This window comes from Bombus affinis, chromosome 8 (genome assembly GCF_024516045.1).
Source record: "Bombus affinis isolate iyBomAffi1 chromosome 8, iyBomAffi1.2, whole genome shotgun sequence".
NCBI lineage: Eukaryota > Metazoa > Arthropoda > Insecta > Hymenoptera > Apidae > Bombus > Bombus affinis.
The window spans coordinates 10,128,003-10,150,150 of record NC_066351.1 but is presented as its reverse complement, the minus strand read 5'-3'; the positions used below and the strand labels follow the sequence as shown (position 1 = coordinate 10,150,150).

Genomic DNA, 22,148 nt, shown 5'->3' with positions numbered 1-22,148 from the left:
TACGCGTTTGTTTATAATAGCTAACTAGCTGACTGTATTTTTAATAAATTGAAACAAATATCGTTGTTGAGTATAGAGAAGTATACTTAAGAATTAAACATACAACATATGTTCTATTTATTTAATATACGTACTTTTGCTAACAAAGGAAGAATGAGATGAATCACGTTGAAAATTCTCGAAATATCGGAATATTAATGGGAATCACTGTAGATAAATTTTTATCGAAGACTTTCGTGTTGGCTTTAACATTTATTGTATAATTTTTGCCACATTTTTCTTATCCACCGTGTACGTTTGATATTTCGCGGATAAATTGTACGCAAAATGAGAGATTTGCTTGGAAATTGAAGTTTCATGACTAAAGGACATTTAGATTCTCTTTCTTTATTTACGTTCATAAAACTATAAAAATGCGTAAGGGGCCGCAGTGTAACGATCAGAAAGAGACAGTTTAGAAAAGTTGCTTCGTCATCTATCGAAGTATACGATGCGATTACGCGTAAATTATAACCGTTCTATCCACGTTGACAGGAAATTCGAACTAATTAGCCGAATTGCAACGAATCATTAGTCGAGCGACACACGCGATTGAACAATAAAGAACGAATTCGAGTGAAACGCAAAGCGGGAGCACGCCGCGGATCGACTAATTACACGAACTTGCATTTTGATATTCAACGTCTGTCTTGCGCCTGGTTCCGACTCATTTCGTATAATGTTTCTGCTGATCTAACGCGATTAGGGAAAATGAATTGATCGCCACGACGTGGCCTGCTATAATTAGTTCGACGCGTTAATATTAACGAGAATATTAGGGGCCAACGTTGATATTAACGCGCGATTTGAATAATTGCTTTGATATCCCAATCACCGATGACTGGGTTGTTTTAACAAGCAGCCCGATGATACTGTTGATCGATTGCTGCTACACTACATTTCGTTATTATGAAAATTTGGATTTCAGAGAGAACGAGATTACAAAATGAAAATTCTAACCAGTTGAAAAAATGTCGAATTGTCGAAGAAGCACGCGCATGATCCAGAAGGAATCAGTAAATCATGTTTACTCTGATTTATGAATTCTATCATTATTTTTCTGTTACTTCATCTTTTCGTAGCATAATAATTGTAATATAATATCGTAATGATACAATTAGAGGTACAGCGTTACAATGATCGAAAACTCGGATAAAACGGAAGGATTGATGGAAGTTCAATGTTCAATGTCAAAATTATAAGGAACATTTTGATAATGTAACATCGCACACGTATTTACGTCTCATCAACTATTAGGTTGTCCGAAAAGTTTCTTTCGTTTCATAAGGTGATAGATGAACAACAATTTCTGTCTTATATTATTTCATTGAATTAGGTATTATTATGTTGGGTTATATTAGGGTTATATTATATGTTATATTAGGTATTATTATGTTATTATTAATCTATTATTATGTTGGTGCATAATTCAATAAACTAATATAAAACAAAAATATTGTGCGTGTATTATTTCCTTATAAAACGAAAGAAACTTTTCGGACAACCTAATACTTAATCGACCGAAGGTTTGATCAACTGTCTCAGCAATATCTCATTACTTGCACTTTTCTCCTCTTCATATTAAACTTTCGAAAAAGATGCACATCCAGAGAATACGTAACCACGGCTAAACGAGACTTCTTTGTGTGTATTGTGCATGACATCGTGACAAAACAGAGAAGATTGGAGAAGGAGCAGCGACTGGAAATTAGCTTCGTTTTATTATAACAAAAATAACTAATCTCTTCCTGCTATCACTCAACGCCGAACAACAGTGTCTAGAGTGACCAGTTAACTTTCATCCAAGTATATCTAACTTTAAAAGTATCCAGTTGCAATCAGTGGTCCCAATCTGAACCCTTCGACGAATTAAATTCACTTTGCCAAAGAAACGAATCCTGTACCTTCATTAAGAATTCATTAAGAAGCTAATAGCTATATTTGAAAAAAAAAAAAACAAAAAAGAAAAACTAATTTCCAAGTATAAATCAGAGCAGCACGATAACTGCCACTTAATGGTACCAGTTAAAATCACGATCGAATGGAAGCAACAAGAAAATAAATTTAGCCTCCGACGAGCGTCGGCAGGTGAAGATAAAACGAAAAATACGCGGTGGTCAGTTATTCCCGATCGAGAAACGCGCCGACGAAGGGAACTATAACTTGGACCGATCATAACAAAGCGGTCGTCGAAGGAATGGAGGGCTGGAGGGGGGATAGGAAGGGGGTAACGATCGCTTTGGTCCCCGTTCGCAATTATAACCCCCTGCGGAAAGGGGTGGAGTTGGTTCAGAATCAAAGGTAATAAAAGGAGAAACGGAGGGTTAAAGGATTGGCGCGAGAGAAACGACTGGAAGAAAAAGCAGGGTCCGACATCGCGACGTCCAGGGAAGCGTAATTTTCTATAATTTAATAGTTGAAATTCTTTTCGCTTTTATCTTGCTCTTTCGCTCTTCCGTTCGGTCAGATTCGAATCGTTTCATAGGATAAGAAGAAGGAGCGGGGGCAAAGAAGAAGAAGAAGAAGAAGAAGAAGTAGAAGAAGAAGAAGATGGCAGAGCGCGGCGTGTTTCATCGTGATTAAAAAGGGACGAACGTTCGTCTACAAATCTTCCGCGATATACCCTTCGACGGAACGAATTTATTTGTCGCGAAGAGCAATTCTCAGCGAATGATTATTAAAGCTGCAAACTACGTTAGTCGTTCGTTTCCTAAAACTTTCATTTGTCAAATTCTAGAGTTCAGAGATGTTTGTAACATGGAATAAGTATGGCGAATGAGAACCGAATTTTCGTAATTATTCCGACGATTTATATGTTTCTTATACATCTTATACTATGCGTAATGTTTTCAAATTTACTTCTCCGATAAAACTCGATCGCTCGATGTCGTTCGGAAGAACAGTTTAAATGTCACACTGAGGAACGTGATCAAATAAATTTGTAAATACTGTTTCGTCGATGCACGGTGTGAGAGAAATATTCGAAAGTTAAAAGCCAGTTAACCTAGTCAATTTCGCTTCATCTCTATCAACTGACAATTTTTCAAGAAAATTTCTAGTGCACGTTTCATCGGTTATAACGATATTTCTTTTTTTTTTTTTTTACCAATTATCTAGCCAATTCTATAGTTTAACTATCCAATTTCTCTGATAATTATTGTACGCAACTTGTATCCGTTGTTGCACTTACGAAAATACTAATTTGACGAGTCCTTGATAATTGACGGGTGCTTTTCTGAAATTGTTCGTAATTTCATTAGATTGTCACATTAATTCGTAATTGAAGGTTATCTTCAATTTTCTTCCATTAAACTAAATTTCAAAGGTTTAAACTTCAAAAGCAAAAACGGTATGATTCGCATCCTAGAAGTGAAAGAAGAAAAGATCAGTTCGACGTGGGATTAATTTCTCCTGCAATTTTCTCTTCTTATAGCAAGATTACACGAGTCATGAACTCGTATCGAAATAACCGAATATTTCTTGCTTGTATGACAATGCTATTTAAATTTCAAGAACGAAAAGTTTTTGATGGAACAACTTTACGTTCGAATTTTTATCGCATTTATTCGCGAAGATTGCATTAGTTTCCATTGAAGGCTAATTAAATACTTTCGTCACGAACATGAAACAAATGCTCGCGTGCCAGCAATCGTACTTTCGGCGTTTCTAAACCTCCCTCTGTTTAACTTGGCGCGTCAATTATTCGTCGTTCGTGCGAGCAATCGATCCAGCCGACTCTATCGAAGTTTTTACAACGCTTTGCTCGATAATGGCTTTGTGCGACGCGATGCGACGCAACGCGACATGCTGAAAGCACTTTGGGAAAAAACGCGAATATTTGCGTTCGTTCGTTCGATTATTAATTAGACTTCCATTATCATGACGATGTTTCTCAGCTAATTCGAATTATAGAATCGTAAATGAGTCGAAAATATGTCCAATTCGAGTAGGAGAATGTTCTTTCGTATTTCATTTTCAACCAATTTCTCCTGTACCTTTATGAAATACTATTTAACCGATGATGAAGTACAGCCACTTTCTGCATTAAAAGTACAGACTGTATGAAAATTACTCAGATGTACGATGTCGCATTAGTAGTCCTCGAACATCAGAATAAAGCGAATGTAAAATGAGGTTCGTTATGCACGTCTTCTTTCAACTTTCTTCTTTCACGAGATTTTTAACATCCAAGCTTCTCCCCAAATGATATTTCTCTTTGAGTATCTCAATTATACCTGCAGCGTCTGACACGAAAGTATTTAAGTAGAAGTAGACAATTTTTCTTAATATATTGCTGTTCTTTGTATGCCATACGACACGATAGGTCGTTCAAAACGAATCTAATAATAGTAGGTCGTCCGAAAAGTTTCTTTCGTTTTATAAGAAAATAATGGATGCACAATATTTTACGTTCAATATTATTTTATCGAATTACGTATGATCCATTTTGTTCTATAAAAATAAAGATCACAACGTTCGACAGATTAGGTGTCATGTTTGTATAAAGACGTATCGTTGTAGAAGACGTGTCTGTAAAAGAAAGACACTTTTTGGACGACCTAATACGTATAGAAATTACGAGATATTTATCACAAGCAGACACTACGCAAGATTATTCAAAGTTATTTATCAATTAGATTAATAAACCTCGATATTTAATGAGATCTTGACTTAAGCACCGCTTCAATAAACGTCTTACAAATTTTTACATACATTTCCAGATTTTAATCGAAATCAAGTAAAAGAGAATAAATCAAAGAACATAACAGTTTCTTTGTTAAAAGAAAGAGGCAAGTAGAAGAAAATAAATCAAATCGAAAGGAAACTAAATTATTATTAAAATGTACGATTAGTCAATATCCTATGTAAACATATCTATCGATCTAAACGGAAATTGACAAAAATCTGAAATATATTTCCCATCAAATAGAACTCTCAAACTTGGAACGTGAATGGAGTTTTCAGCAAGACTATATATATTTCACTGCGATTGCGATTCGACCAACGAGGATTCGCTTGGGGCTCGTTGACTTTCTATGGGGTATTATGGACTCCGGAACTACCCCACTTAAAAGTCTAGCAGGGTTTAAGTTTCGAACCTCATAAATTGTGTAAATAAATTAGATAGATCGTAGACTCTGATTTTACGTTAGGTGATCGTGAATTGCTGTATCCATCTCTTAAACATTAACCAGCTTGTTTCAGAATTACAATTAACGACTGGACCATCTCATCAAATTCGTAAGCGAATATGTAACACGTTTCCGTTCAAGATGAATAGATTTAGAATTTTTAATATTTAATGTTTGTTATATACAAAGATAATTCGTATATTTATAAATACAATAAGATGACTTACTATACAGTATAAATATTATTATTTATTACGTCATGCATAAAATCCATGGAACGACGAAGTGTATATTACGCATTGAATGAAAAATTATTTCAAAAAGTAGGTACGTAATTTTAGATTGATCTTACTCGTGAATTTATGATTTCAACGACGTTAAAATTCGTATTAAAGTATCCTACGTCTTCATATGGAAAAGAAAAGATAACCAAGTACACTTTCTTTCTAGCAGAGCATATTAAAATTTGTCTACCATTCCTAATATGAACATGATAGAAAATTTACTTTTCACTAAATTCCACTTAGGCTACCTGTTAAAAATTTTTATACGTTCCTCGTACGTTTCAATTTTTTAAAATTTCTTTGAAGATCAAGGGGATCGGTTATGATAAATAAAACCTCCCTCAAAGTATACTTATGTAATTACATAGACAGGAAAAATACTTGCATATTCTCCAAGATAAACTACATTTTAATTTCGTTCATTCAATTTTGCTCGTATTATCCTGAAGGGGCTGCCAGTTTAAGGACAAAGCAGGGTGACATACGACGCGTCTGCTCTGATCCGAGCATAAAGGAAAGTCGAAATATAAAGTGCATCCGAGCTAAAGCTGAAAAGACGGTATCACCGTAACGTTGAGAATAGGGCGAAAATACGGCGATTCATCTTCAATGTCAATATCGTAGTTTCCATGACGGGATCAAAGCCTTATCACTCTCATGGAATATCGTCAGCAATAACTATAGCTTTGGTACACACCGCGATCTTAACAAATATTACTAAATACTCGTTATATTATCTGCTTTCCTCTGTCCTACGTATTTCCTGTCAAAAAATAGCGTGAATTTATAATAAATAAATTGTACGATAGATAACGTTAGAATATTATCAATTGTTCAGCAGATGCATTACGCGTATCTCTTAGAAACTATAAGTTAAATTAGATGTTTGTTAGAAGTATGATCTTGTATATCGTTGAACGCGCCTAACTTTCAACTCGATTGGAACGTGTTGCACGTAAAATAGGTATACAGGGTGGTCCACAAATCAGGCCCTACGGTATTTGAATTATTTGGAATTTGTTTTCAGTTTACCAGAAAGGTATTTGCAACAAATTTGATTGGCAACAAATGGAGATACGTTTGACTCGCTCCAATAAAAAAACGCTCAAGGGAAGCTTTCAAAAACTTGCAAACAATCTGAAACCATTCACAGAAAAATGATTTGAAAGTCATACAATGCAATATCTATCACTTTCACTGAAAATCATTTTAACGTGCACCTTCACGGCCCAAAGAGAGCAACGATGTTCCATTCAATCGGCGAACGATACGTTTACGCGAGCTTCTTCGCGATGAAAAGCGTTAATCGATCGTGGGATTCGATTGTTAACGCTAGCCGCATCGAATCGACTGTTCGTTGCGCGAACAATACACACACACGCATACACTCGCGTATAACACAATCGCAGCCAAGTCCGCGTCATTACGGAACGGAACGTTCGTACGCGAGCCGATTTGCTCAACTGCGACTACTGTTAATTTCATTCAGTGTGTCGAGCAAATTGCATCGCATTCGCCCGTTGCCCAGCGTTAAATTATTAGGCAATCGGGAAAGTTAAACAGCGTCGTTTCCACCGCTGCCACGGCTAACCTCCCCTGTCGTTCGCGTTGTTTTCATCGATTAGCATCCGATGCCGCGATACTAATGCCTGCTAACGGGCCACCGCGAATGCCGCTCTTACAACGCCAACATTCCAATAGCTTCGCGTCGTTGCGACGCCATTACGCCGTGGAAATGGCTGGGAACGGTATAATCTACCAACGAATTGATCGTCGACTAATATCCTATGTTTTATTCATTTCCTGTTTTCCCCTCCGCGAAACGAGAATCTCATGATCTCCCTACATAAACGACCGATCGGGGCGTCATTTTCTTTCGCGGGATTAGCGAGCCTCGTAGATCGTTTCGATGGTTAATTAACGACGATGCACGCAGTGGCTGGATCGTGAGGGAATTTCGGGTCGTTTCATCCAGCCGTCGAACGTGTGTCGGCAAAGGCATATGAAATTGGGGATTGATGTCTTGTTTTGGGTAGAGAGTGAGTTGTAGGCTATAGCATTCCTCTTTCTCATCCTTTTATCTTTTCTCTTTCGCTTTTGTAGTAGATGATTGTGATTTCTCTTTTGATTTCGTGCGATTGAAAGGAAGAATACAGCGGTTCTATTGGTTCGTAGGTAAACGTATAAGTCTTAGTTTGCCTTACACGTATACTGTCATATTAAAAAGTGCATGGACTTGTAGGATTCGACTGTGGGACAGAGTCAGCATCTCTGACGTTGAGAGACCCTTCGACGATTTTAGTCTGAGACACTAAGGCTTATTTATTATACGCTGCAGAGGTTTGTGCAATTTTATATTTTCACCGTCATAATTGGAGGAATGAAATCTAAATAGAAATTTGTTTCGTCTATTAACCCCTTAATCTACGATTTACGTTCCAGACTTTTTAGCCGAAAACATAGACAAGCTCGCGCAGCTTTCGAGCTATTCGCACGACTTGTGTAGTACGATGACCCGTACTATGCCCGTAATATTTACGTTTGGCCTGATCATCGTACTACGGGCTATGCCCGTACTTGTAGGTTAAGGGGTTAAATGTCATAGTAAGAGCACTACTTTCGATATTGTATGCAATTTTGTATATTATATGCATCCTATAGATTTTTAGAGTCTTAAATTACCCAAAAATAGCACAACAGGTGATGTCTGCTGATATGTAATGAACGAAAGCACGCATAGGGATTTAGAAATAACAACAATCAAAAAAGAAATTTCAGTAAAAATCCTCTAAACTCCCAGCTACTTAACAAATCAGATCATCTTCGAAAATTAAGAAGACATTAAAATACATTGGATCTACGCGACAGACTCAACTAACAAAGAATTCTAGTTCAAACGAAGATACTATTATAAACTGAAATAAAACATCATAATTGCTAGAAATTCTCTGTGAAAATTGAATACTCTGTTTATTTAAAGAAAAAATAGAAAAAAAATTACGCGACTTCAGACAATTAATTTTAAAGCTTCGCGATGATGTTCATTTATATTAATTTACACGTTGATAGGATGTATTATGTTCAATTGGGAAAATTGTTATAAAAATTGTTATTGAGATGCGGTATAGAATATGTCTTACCACTAAGATGTACTTAAATACAAAATGAAATGCGAAGCAATAACAAATCCTTATAAATCACATTAACATTCGTGTTTATACGTATAGCATTTGCATCTTGAATAAAGTGAAAAGGGATAATAGAAATAAATATTGAGATAACGTACAGATATATAATAAAATTTGTAAGAACAATATGGTATTCGATGTACATGTATATTACATTTCGCATTTCATAAACTATATAGCTCGTAAAACGATTCAAGCATTCTACTATTAACAATCGTGTAGTGACTTACTACGGCCATTCTGCATTTATTGATATATCGTCTACAAATCCGATTACTGGATTTAATTACAGTCCCATTGGTTATTATCTACTTGTATTGTGGTTAAACCTCTTGGTCGACTAACATCAAAATATATTAACGAGCAGCGGAGACTATCTAAAATATCGATACCGCAATAATAATTAATTAAGCGTTAATTAATATAAAATTGTAATCTTTTTGTATTATATCTCCTGTGGAATATATGTTAACAAAATTTTAATAATTAATTTTATACTGCTTACTTATTATTTCTATACGATATTACGTGTGAGTGTAAATGTGAAATGATAGTGAAAAAAGTACGGTTTTTTAATAAATTATCAGCTAAAAAATATCGTTCAATTAATCTTCCATTTCAGAAATTTTGTTTCAGAAATGAAGTAATAACAAGGTAACGTTAGTATTGGGCAAAATTGTATTTATCTATTAAATAACAAATAATATTTTAATAGAGAATTAAATTTCTTATTTAAATGAAAACCATTTGCACAATGCCAAATATAATTTATTTCTTATTTCTTACTCGCAAATGAAATTTTATTTTTTCTATGAATTTAATTGGAAAATAGGTAGTATATAAATAAATAGCTTCATGTTTTGCATTATCTGTTTTATTCTGTATAATAAAAAATTTGTGAAATTAATATCGTAATTATTCAATACACAGATCGCAGTTCACACTTGCTTTAAAATCTATTCGCTTTTCGAACGAGTTGCCCGAAAGTGAAAATTACAAATTGCAATCTGCAGTAATCTCTCTGATTGAAATGTTAAAATAAATATGCTCGACGATCGGTAAATAAGGAATAATGAGCACAAAATAAAATTGTGTCTATGAATAATAATTAATTTCGTTATTTTAAATAATATATTCAGCCTTGTTCAAATAACGAATAACTTATTTCTGATGTTTTTTATTTACACCCTCAAATAACAAGTCACTCTCCATTTAAATAACTACCTGAATAAAAATTTACTCAACAATATCTAATACCAGGAAACGTATAAGAAATTTGTAAAGCCATTTTGGTATATCTTCGGCGACGGACCTCTATCTTGACGCTTGTGTCGCGGCTTAGGCTAATTGAATTAATTAATCGCACATCATACCGTTCCTAAATGGAGAAGTGACCTCTGCACGCTACTTCTCACGTCCAATTATATTCTCCGGATTATGAAACAATGTGAAACGTACGAGTCGCCTGCATAATGGTATATCATGTAATTTCAACACTGTACAGAGCAGTTAGGAATTTCGAGTCCTATTACGAATAATTCACGTAACTTTATCTACTGAATATTTTACTTCCGAAGAGTAACTCAATTTGCATTTGCTCTTAAAAGTTATTTTTGCACAACCACTTTCTTGCCTCCGTTTCACATAAAAACAATAATTCGTAATAAAAGAAAAAGATAATGAAAGATACAAATTCTGCGACCGCGATTATTTCCCTCTGAAAAAATGGAAACTTCCAGGGTATTCCTTTTCTAGAAGCATCTCAGAAAATCAGAATTGAAAAAGTTTGAAATTCTTTCGTAAAATTCGGAGAAACACCGGTATATGATAAATAGCAAAGATTTCGCATTTTAATATCACAGCATTTAATTTCTGCAACTTTTAAATATCCAATATAAAGAAGATAACATAAAAATTCAAAGTTTCGAATTCTTTTACACTCTATCTTTACTTTATGGTCGTATTTTCGCTGTAAACGAAATGGCAGCGAATGTTTTCGACGTATCGATGATCAGATTCGTCCTACTGCAGATTATAAAATATTGCCCTATGGAAGGGCAGAAAATTTCTGCCTGACGGTTTAAAATTATGTCCCCAGGAGACGTTATTCCTGGTTTGGTCTCGTATTCACGACAGCTGGACGCGTTAAAGTTAAAACAAATGTGATACTGTCGTTTTTAGTTGTTTCATTCATTTTCGAAAAATATCTTACGTCTGATACGAAAAAAAGTTTGAAAATACGCGTTCAAACGTCAGAGCGTGGGATATATTCTTTATTTTGGACGAGTAGAATAGGTATATAAATCTTTCGACATTTCATTCTAACGTAGTCATTTATTATAACAAAATTTACTGTTTGTTATGTACAATCGAAATATGCTTCTTTTTTTTTTAAATCCTATAATGTCATAGGTAGACCACAAATTTGTATGTAAATTCATGTTTTTCAGCATATAATTAAAAAAAGGTAGAATCTCAGTGGAAAATAGTTTTACCTGCCAAGTAACGTAGAAAGCACTGTATTTCGGACATTATATGTATTTTTGCACATTATGTACATTTCCCATAAATACATAAAAATCCGCAGTCTAATTACAGGTAATTCTACGTTGTAATGTATTGTCATTTTTCTGGACATTTAAAAGTATCGAAGAATCCATTTGATTAACCCGAGCATAATTTTCTATACTTCGAGAATACTTGCTCAAAATTAATTTGCTTTTACTTTAAATACGAAACAGTATCCGTGGTGCATCCAGTTGAGAAATTACAACCGGTTACTTTCGTCAATTTGTGATTTCGAATGCAAACAGTTGACAGTGTTACTTTTATGGCATTAAATAAAGCAATTGTACGACATTTTAACACACTATATACTTGTACACAGTATACAAGTCATTATTTTCCTATTTGCGCGTCGTGGTAAACTGAAACGGCTAATGGATCAATGGAGCTCATAACGACGAAATATTGTTCGCCTAAATGTAGGTACGTGATTTCGTTGATATTATAACGTGTGAATATTACACGCGGATCGATGTTCCCGTTTCTAGTCACGCTTATAGAGAAACACCGTATAATCGACGTGTATTTGTCCGACGGATTGAAAGCGTCATCGACATCGTTGTAAAACACAGTCATTTTAAAGGCTGCTATGATTTCAATTCCTCGTTGCTATTTAACGATCCATATTCCAATCGATGTTTCGACCAACAAATGAAATTTTGACATCGTTGCTCTGATTTCATTCGCGCTGTTTTCACGCAGATAGTTTTCTTTTTTCTTTTTATTGCAATCTGTGGAAGTCGATGTTTCGTTTTGTTTAATGACATGTGATGTAGTTGATTGTAAGGTTTATTTAGTTGTACACCGGTATGTTCGTAGGAGTATACTTGATACGTAGTTTCGTGTCAATCGTTGGGACTTTTGCTCCTAACATCAAACGTTGTATATATACAACATGGACGAGAGCGTAATGATAATAAATAATTTAAAGATAACGTAAAGAATTCAATGGAACACAATATACCTAATGCTGGAAGATCATTGTGAAAAATTCGATATTGATTTCAGAATATATTTATAAATATTTCGCTCCCAACAAAATCTTACTACCGCCGTGTTCCTAACATCACACTTTACGTTTATACAACAACTGCAAATACAACGCTGGATTACTCTACACTCGATCTATTAAACCTCCTCCACCTTGAGCGTTAATTCATTCGAGGTACGCGATGTCGACCGATCGGTTTGACCTGACCGGTTGCTCTTTAGTCATTTTGCAACATATTTATCATCCATTTGGTAAAGTTCATGAAAATATGGAATTCTTTGGATTGGCGAATAAATCCTGCACCGCTCAGGTTGACAACTATGTCGCTCTGCCGCTCAGGTTGGTAACTATGTCGTTCTGCCGCTCTGGTTGGCGACTAAGTCGCTCTATCGCTCAGGTTGGCGACTATATCGCTCTGCCTCTCAGGTTGGCAAATAAGTCCTGCACCGCTCAGGTTGGCAACTATGTCGCTCTGCCGCTCAGGCTGGTAACTAAGTCGGTGCGACCGGATTTCAGAATATACATTGGTTGAACAATTTCTATTCCTTCGTTCATTAGTATAATGCAACATCTCGCGTGATTCAACCACGTTATTTGTTACGTGTTATTTGTTACAAATAAGTTAAGCTTATTAAGTAACTCTACGAAGCAGTAGAAAATTACGATATTATATTCCATTAGAAATAGTGATACATCCGCTTTCCAAATACCCTAAACTTTTGAAATTGTAAATCCTCTTCTTTTAGTACTCGGTACGACCAAGGAAAATATAATCCGCCTGTAAATGTAACGTAAATCTGTATTTCTAACGTTGCTGATTTTTAAAAATGAAAAATCACGTTGAGAAAGCGAACGAACTGGAGTTTCGTTCTCGGTGCGCGGCGCGTAATCTGCGAGTCCATTCCGCGTCCTGCAGCGTGTCCCAATTTCTCGCTTCACCGATTCGTAGTCGCAAGTTTCCCCGACAACGAGCCGTCAGAATCCCTCGTCTGGCTCCGATTGTCCCCGACAAAAGAACAACGCGCCATAATGAAAGAACGCAGCCGCGTTTCCTCGACGAGATCCGAGATACGCTCCCGTCGCAGCTATGGCTCTTCCTCCCTTTCTGGTCCACGAATTCGAGTAGAATTCGAGTAGAATTAAACGCGAAATCAAGGGTTACCACAGGCCGGGCAAGATCTGTTCATCGCCTCGACTAGAAACTTTCTTCCTACGTATACGTGCAACCATCGCTTTCTGGCCTATATTCGTGGTTATCAGGGAACAGCTTGCGTGTGAATGGATATAACGAACCGTCAAACGAATCACGATAACAACGTAAATAATGGTGTTAAGGAAATAATCTACTCGATTTGGGTCTTAGGAAAAAATTACATTGCGTTATATTTTTTCCTTGTAATAAATCGACCAACAATTAAACCGTAAATTTTGGCAAACCGATCTTTCGTTTCCATCCGGAAAACTAAGAAAATGAAGATTCTAACATTTTAAGTTAGAAAATTAGAACGGTGTAGATAACAGATAAACTGGATGATTCCTGCTAAACTATTTAACTGCAATTTAACTGCCAGCTTCATAACTGTACTTTAAACAGCATTAACAATGAATACCTGCAGTTGAGTTTCACTTTGTTGAAGTTTAAAACAACTAATTTTATATTTAGCACTTAATTAACTGTCAGATTTTCCAACTGCGCGACTCCTACGCAACTGAATGCTAACTAACTCGACTAAACTGGCTCTTCATTTCCGCGCGATACTCTCATCATGTCACGCATATCCTAGTAGTACAACACTTCACGTTTATGCTGCCCAAATCCATCTGAACTCCGGTGAAACTAAAACAAAACTTCGTACCCCATATAGACGCGTTATTTTCTTCCGCGTGTTCCTAAATCCCTGCTTCGCGAATAATGAAATAATCCAAGTTGGAATGAAAATTCAGTTTTTCTTAAAGCGCGATATCTCATTGTTTGTTCTCCATTTAACGACAAACACTATCAAAGTATCCCTGAATAATTCCTTAAAAAAAAAAACGCTAATATATTGTATAATTAATCCTATTTCACATCACGACACCAACGAAAAATAGGTTCGCATACTTGCACACTGATGCTTCGCAGCTTTTTGAATTTTCGGGTTGCTCAACTTCCCTTGCAAGAACAATTCATTTATTAACAAATTAGTTAGAAGATGGCTTTAAAGCTCGTTGAATACAAGTATTATTTGAAATTCTTGTAATATACTAAACAAGTATACCACCAACGTACTTATTCATTCTGATAGAAAAAAATATTTATTCGTATAAGATATTATTATAAATAATCATAAAGCGCAAACAATATAATTATTGCAGGTTGAATAGTGATTCGAAGGGGCACGTAAATTTACGAGATTCAGTTTCTATAAATCTTTTATGCCTCCATAAAAAGACTGATCTTCGTCGCGTTAGCTAGGAATGCCTGGCATTGTGGATTCCGCGCATTCTTCGAATTATTTGAGAACACCAACAAACGTAGCTTGTTGTTGTGCGAATTCAACAATTCGCATTTTCCGAGGTATTCCAACTATGCCCTCGTTCCTCCATGCTCTTTGCTCACTGTTCTTTTCACCGAAAACCCTCTCTTTCGTTCATCGACCGCCATTTATAACTTCCGAGTAGAATTTCGTACTGGGAACACACAGACACACGCGCACACACAGCCGTTCATTTCAAGCAACAGTTTTCTCATAAACATCAAAATCTTTCCATTTGCGAATAGAAATATGTTCGTAGAATCTAGTTACTCGAAAAGTCCGGAGAAAATTCAATTTTTCGCTCCTTGAAAACTTATTTTCGCGAAGGATCAATCTGAATAATATTCGTTTGAAGAGAATGGTTTCTTCATAAGCTTAAAACTAGCAACTAGAAAAGTGTTTGCGGAATCCAGTTTCTTGGACGTTCGAAGAAAATTGAATTTTCAAGTTCTAGAATCCGGTGAAATCTTATCTGACGTGTTTCGCAATTTTTATAAGTAGAACGGGACGATACGATAAGGAATCGATGATCGCAAACAGGTTTGTAATAATTTCGTGGATACATTTAGATAAAATCAATGAAAATCATTGAGTACAAAGTAATTATTCAAAGATAATTTTCCTCTATCTATTTAATCGATCTACACGTAAACTGCGATACGATCAATTCGACACAACCTTTTTCACGTTTATTTCCAAATAAATGTTTTTCCAAATGAAACAAACAATCGTAATTGGATTTTATTTATTATTAAAAAGCAAGGCCTGTTTGAGAAATTTAATTTACCTTTTTCAACAGACATTTGGCGTTTTTAAATTTGTTTTAATAACAATAACAACGCTAATGGAAAGAAACATAAAGAATATGTGCATCCAGCGTGAACAAATAAAAATAGTCGGAACAATCGTGTCAGAGATACGGCTGTTAACTTTCAAACGACGCAACATGCCACGTTTCGGCACATAAAATCCATTTTCGAGGTGAGTACCAGCCGGAGCGTGGCCCACCGTGTTCACGAATTGCAAAACCGACTAACAATGAACACTATGAACGTTAATGCTCGCGTCATGTTCGTCGCTCCTGCATGATTCGTGCACAGTGCACATTCATAAAGGATGTGCAAACCGATACTGATCAGCAGTGTTGAGCAAGTTTCAATCGGACTGATCGAATAACGAATGTTATCGCTAATCAAAAGCAACTGCCGTCGTCGATAATGGTAACCAAGAAAAATCTCCATCAATACCGGTTATCAATAGCCAAAAAATCTTTTCATTGCCGATAATGCTTATTTATAACGAAAAGCGATCTGTGTTATCGACAATGGCTACCAGGTAATCAATAAAATTTTAACCATTTATGACGGCTATTTCTCAACCAAAATCATGCAAAACAATAGACGAATTCTAACAGTATCGTTATTCAACGATGGGTTTCGCCGTATGCATGGTGCTTTGCCATCGAGGATGAGATGAATTCATCTTTTGTTTCTTTGTTTCACCATCGAGTTATTCTAACGAAAGCCATCGTTATGTTCATACGTACGCTCCTACTTTTTATTCACTGGCATACGTTATATTCTTTGTGTTCTGTTTCCGTGTTACAGTTAACTCTTTTATCAAATAAATTCATAATACGAGATAAAAGAGAAAAGGAGGAAGAAAAGCGAAATAACCAACGAATGGACAATCGTGTCGAAGCATCCACCGGAAGTAAGATACATCGTCTCTTTTCCTGATTTTGCGAGGCGCATGGTTGACCGGGGCAATTCATCAACGATACATTAGAATCCTGACGTTTACACGAATCGCGAGACGCAGAGACGCGTGTCGAGGCTTGCGCGCGTACACGTCGCTGCTCCGTGCTACCGAAGCGTTGGGCAAATGCATAAACACATTAGTTGCTCGTAACGGAGCAACGGTGGCGGAATTCTGACGCGTACAGGCTGCGCCGGAAACCGTGCACGACCACCGAGAACTCTGAAACCCGGGCACAAAGGTTGTGCCAGAGTGCCGGCTTGATGGATACGTATGGGAGGCATCCCTATGGAAATCATCCCTCCGCTCTTCAGCCTAATTCCGCGTCTAGGTTGGCCCATCATCGCCTTGCAAAGCACGTGCACGGGACCGTGAATCGTTGAACAGCGCGCACTCGCGTGCAAAGGGTGCAACGCGTGCAATGCGACAGAGAAATAGAGAAATCACTTTCCTTTCCTTTAACTACGGCTGATCTATTTTCAGTTCTAAGTTTGCCTGAAAATTTAATCATAGTTTCAGGTGTGCTCCGGGAGGTTACAATATTTATAAAACGTTAGTGTAGAAAAATGACTCGTGACGCGGTTGCTATCGTGAAAGTTTGATATCTAATAATTTATTATTTATATCCGTTAATGCGACGACGTCGAGAAACGAGATATATCGCTGTATGAAATATTCTAGTCGATAGAAAACGCAATATCTTGTTTTTAGCACTTCGTTCGCTATCTGTTTCGTTGTGAATCCTGACACGTCTAAGTGACAAAATAACTCGGTGCGGCGAATATTGTAATTTAAATGAAATGCCCGACGTCAACGCGTTAATAATACAAATATAAACGTTTCTATCTTTCATGTTTATATTTATATTTCACGTACTACCGTTACGCTAATATTACACGTAAAAGCTTTATTAATCTCGTGTATTATATAACAGCATAATACTAATACTATCCAATATTTTCCCCTGTTATTTACAATCCTGAAGCGACTAGCATTCGCGTTCTTTAACGATTTAAAAATGAAAAGGTATATCTAATTTACGGTAAGAATCAGGCGTTTACATTTCTGTCCGACATTTTTCACGGAAAATATCGCAAACATGCTCGAAACACTCGTTTCTTTCCCTCGTTCGGCCATTAGCTACGCTAGTTGACGTGGGGTGACTCTGCGGCCATGATGGAAGGGTTGTGCCCGCTTATCGAATGAGGGTGCATCGCGTCGCCAGGCGATTTAAGACAAACGTTGCGTGCAAAAGCGCGTTTCGGATCGACGACGTGGTAATCGAATCACCGTGCCTTGTTCCACCGGCTTTCTGCTTAACCCTGAATCAGCACGTGTGTGTGCAATGCTCGTGTCGTTTTTCCAGCGAACCCCCTGTCGCGCATGTTAAATTACACTGCGGCAGTTTACCGAGAACTGTTCACGTTCTTCCTGTTCTCTATTCCTAAAAATGATTTAATTTTGATACGCCTTTTCTCCGAAGGTTTTACTCTGTTTCCTGAATATACGTATTTACGCGTAATTTAAATTCAGTTCAATGGGAAGATATCTCGAATCAAACATACGATAAATACTTATTAAACACGACATAGTACCACGCCAGGAAAATTTACTTATAATTATCAATGAGAATTGGTTGTAAAATTCATCCAGATAAAAAAAAAGAAAAAATGGGAAGATACGAATTGACGCGATTAGATTAGAATTGACGCGAGAAAATAAAACAACGCGGACAAACACAATGTTACGAAAGTTACATATCTACGTAAAATCATAAAAATAATGGGTTAAATACAGAGCAATCTTGATTATGCGAGTCCCCTTTAGTCAAAGTTTCGTATTGTTCCGAGGTGCTTTGAACTTTGCCATATCTTTACCATAATCTTTTTCCAAAGTTTTGTATAAAGGGTAATCAAACTTTCGATCAATTAAATAGTTAATTAAACTTAGATACACGTACAATATTATATTATCGAAATGATTTGTACAATTTTATTGCAGGAATTATTATTAACAGCCATGCACCGCTCCATATTATCGGAGTATTCGATTACCCGAGGCAAGTTCGGTGCACATCACGTCGGATAATCGAGATTCCACTGTATTATATTAATATCTTGAAAATCTCCCCTCTTCGTAAGCATCAATACTGTCCTATTATCTTCTTGGCGTTGGGAAAATTAAATGGAAGATTTCGTAATTCACGATGTAATTCTATCTCGATATTTTTGCCAGCTAAATGTTTTGATGCTTTTAATTCCTTTTAGAAATCCATTAATAATAATTGTATTGATACACGTATAAGTATAAATAATTTCGTGACAAATATTTTTAATTTATCGCGATAAAACATTCTCCTTCCTTTGGAAATATCGTGACGCGTTAGCGAAACAAAAGTCCCAGACACGTCTACGGCTTGATAGAAGAAGTAAATCGAATTGTTTAAAATCAAGCGAAGAAAGCAACAGTGTCGTTCGTTGTTAGACGTAAAATGACTTGGCCGCGTTCATTCGGTTGACGAAAGTCAAAGGAGAAAAGCTCGACAGAGAAGTCCAATTTACTACAGAGGGGAACGGAACCGAGCTTTGATGCAGCTTGTCATCGCATCGACAGGATTTTGTATCGTGTCGTCTTTCGCCATGACTCGACGTTAAAATGGATGGGCTGTTCCCTTTTCTCGCGAGAGCGCCTACGTCAAAAGTTTATCGAAACGACGCTCGAACACGCTATCGTGTCGTACAAGTACCTTTCGAATATTCCCGATGCTCTGTCCAGTTTTTCAAATTCACGCGATGCATAAGCACGCGACTGGTTTTCATGAATGAACCGTGATTCGTTTATGCCCGGAATCGTCCTTTAAACCAAAGCACGATAATTCCGATTCGCCCGAGACGACAGAATCACGCCCTTCCTTTTTACGATCGCGAATATCGAGCATCTTTCGTATCGATATCGAAAATGGCTTGTCGTTTCTTTCGAAAACTGCTGGCCTTTCGCATCATTTGCGACGTTTCTATGTTCGAAGAACGAAACTCATACTCGATCGTGCGGACTTTTGTATTTATCGCGATATCGTGAGTGGAGAGTATGAAACGAGTGGAATATGAAACGTAGCGTATTCTATCGTTTATTGGTAATGAAGAAAGGCAAGTTGGAAATGAAGAGATTGGATTAGAAGGCACATAGGATTCGTTACATTTTATAAACGCTATTTTCGAAATCTTTGTCTGCGATTAGGCTGAAGATAAAGGGCAATATCTTTTCATACAACGCAAAGCAAATTTTATCCGACCCCATTCTGCGTTCTTAGCAATATTGGAAAATAAGACTTCCAGATATTCTTTTATACTTGGTTCATTTCCACGGTGCTGCAGAAAGGTATTGAATATATAAAAGTATTGAACGTAGTATTTGATACCTATAGAATCTGATATCTTCTTTAGGAAAAAGAAATTTTTAAATATGAATATATGCTGCTTTAATTAAATATCGATTATGAAGTTTCTCCGCTCATACGTTGCCAGTATATTCTATAAGTTAAGATAAGAAACAAAATGTCATATAAATATATACATCATTGGAAGCATCGTTTCAGAGTTAGAAGAAAGAAAAATCTACGAAACGAGCGGCAACGAGCAAAGTATGAATAGATGAGGAGCTAGTAATCAAAAGGTATCATAGTACTTCTACGACTGCAGCCACGGCTTCGTTTCACCAATCCTATCAACGTAAGATCAGCAAAAAAATTTGATTTATTACTCTTTGAAGTTCTCGTTTATTACTGGTTAAAATTATCATACCTTCTGATTAATATTACGCGTAAATATCCTTCGTCTATTCATACGCGTTCGTTATTACGTCTGCACATTTTAATATATCGTCGTTTGCTGTTACAACTATTAACGATGATTCCAATGACATATCTTCGTACAAAATTTGTTTCTTATCCATTGAACCTATAGAATATATCGATAATGTATGGGCTAGCCTGTATAATAAATCTATCATAAAACAAAGACTCGATGCAATGAAAAGAAACGTTTCAGCGAATTATGGCATGAAATGAAGCATTTCTACTTCATAGTGCACGACTACCTACGCTTGCGTTACAAGGGATGCAGAGTCAAACACGCGAAGCGCTTTGTGGAATTCAAGACGTTTCCGTATACGCAGGTAAACCCGGTGGTATGTAAAGTCCAATTAATCGACCGTGTGTCAGCTGAAGCGCACACATTACGCCGTTTGTCGGCAGTCCCATTACAGGCCACAATAGACAGATAACGGGCAAGTATAAAATTAATTACCGCCGTTATACCGGCGACCGTCCTGACGTCCCTTTTCTGTTAACCAGCGGATTCCATTGTAATTATTTCCCAACGGATCCGTATTCGGCCGGTATAGCGCCAGGTCAGATTAATATTGCATTAGCGATATCGATTTCAAAGAGATCGGAACCGGTATTCGCGCAGGGGGTTTATCTTCCACGATTTTCGTAATTGAATTGCTGATCTCGCAATTTGTATAGACACCGTGAAGCGCAACACCGTTAGATAAATAATAAGGCGACAACGAACAACGTGCATTCTCAAGAAAATGGCCTTCGTTGCCGCGGATCGAATATCTCAATAAGCTGCCGAGGTATCGACAAAATTTGACGTGTAATTTCTGAAATATTCAGAGATTTGTCTTCAATTATTCTTGTCGAGTCATCGAGCCAATGTACCTGATTTCCACGAGCTTTCCATTATCGTAGGTCAGATAATATTATGTTGTCCGAAAAGTGTCTTTCTTTCGTGACGTGAAAGAAAGACACTTTCTTACAAACGTGAAACCAAGTGTGTGAAATGTCGCGGTGTTTATCTCAACAGAACAAAATAGATCGTAGGTATTTCGACAAAATAATATAAAACAAGAAACGTTGTGCGTCTATTATTTCCTCATAAAACGAAAGAAATTTTTCGGATGACCTATACTACCATTCACAGGTATAATAACCAAAATTCATTTTATTCGTTACGATTGTTGTTAATATCTAATTAATATCTAAGAAAGCCATATTTCTTGATATTGCTATCTAAATCTTTGACATGGGAGTATGATACACGCTAATCATTTTTCATTTGCTGTCTCATTTACTCAAATACATATAACAACACGTTATAACAGACATACAGCAGGCATTATGTTCTTCGATAACTGATAGATTGAAATAATAGAATGTTTAACGATGGCTCTACTTTATGCAAATTTGTATAGAATATGATACATAAACTTTGCACGTAAACTGTGCAAGAGCCTAAGACTAGCTCCATTCGCATCGATTCTTGTACATTTCACCGCTTAATCCTCCACCATCCATCAACATCATTAATTCCTCACGCGTCTTCCGCAACATCCCTTCGAGATTAGCCAGTCTGTGCCTATCCTGTTGGCGATGTGTACAGGAGACCAAGCGAATTGGCTCTAACCAAAGGATTAAGGCTAGGAAGGCGAAACTCATAGATAATCCTCCAGGGGTTTGAGTCAATTAAGTCGAAGCAGGCCACGCTATACGCGAGAGGCTCCTCTTCGAATCCTTTGGATCGCTCTTCTCATTATCTACTCTATCGAAATTACAACGAAACGTCTTGTGTCTTCTTCCGCCCCCCCTCACAATCTTTTCTACTTCTGTTCCT

At 36.6% G+C, this 22,148-nt stretch overlaps 1 protein-coding gene across 7 annotated transcripts in view; it reads right to left on the bottom strand.

Annotated features, from left to right (window-relative positions):
- Window positions 1-22,148, bottom strand: part of LOC126919335 (uncharacterized) — a 292,145-nt gene that overhangs the window by 71,248 nt on the left and 198,749 nt on the right. The gene's annotated exons all lie outside the window — the stretch shown is intronic.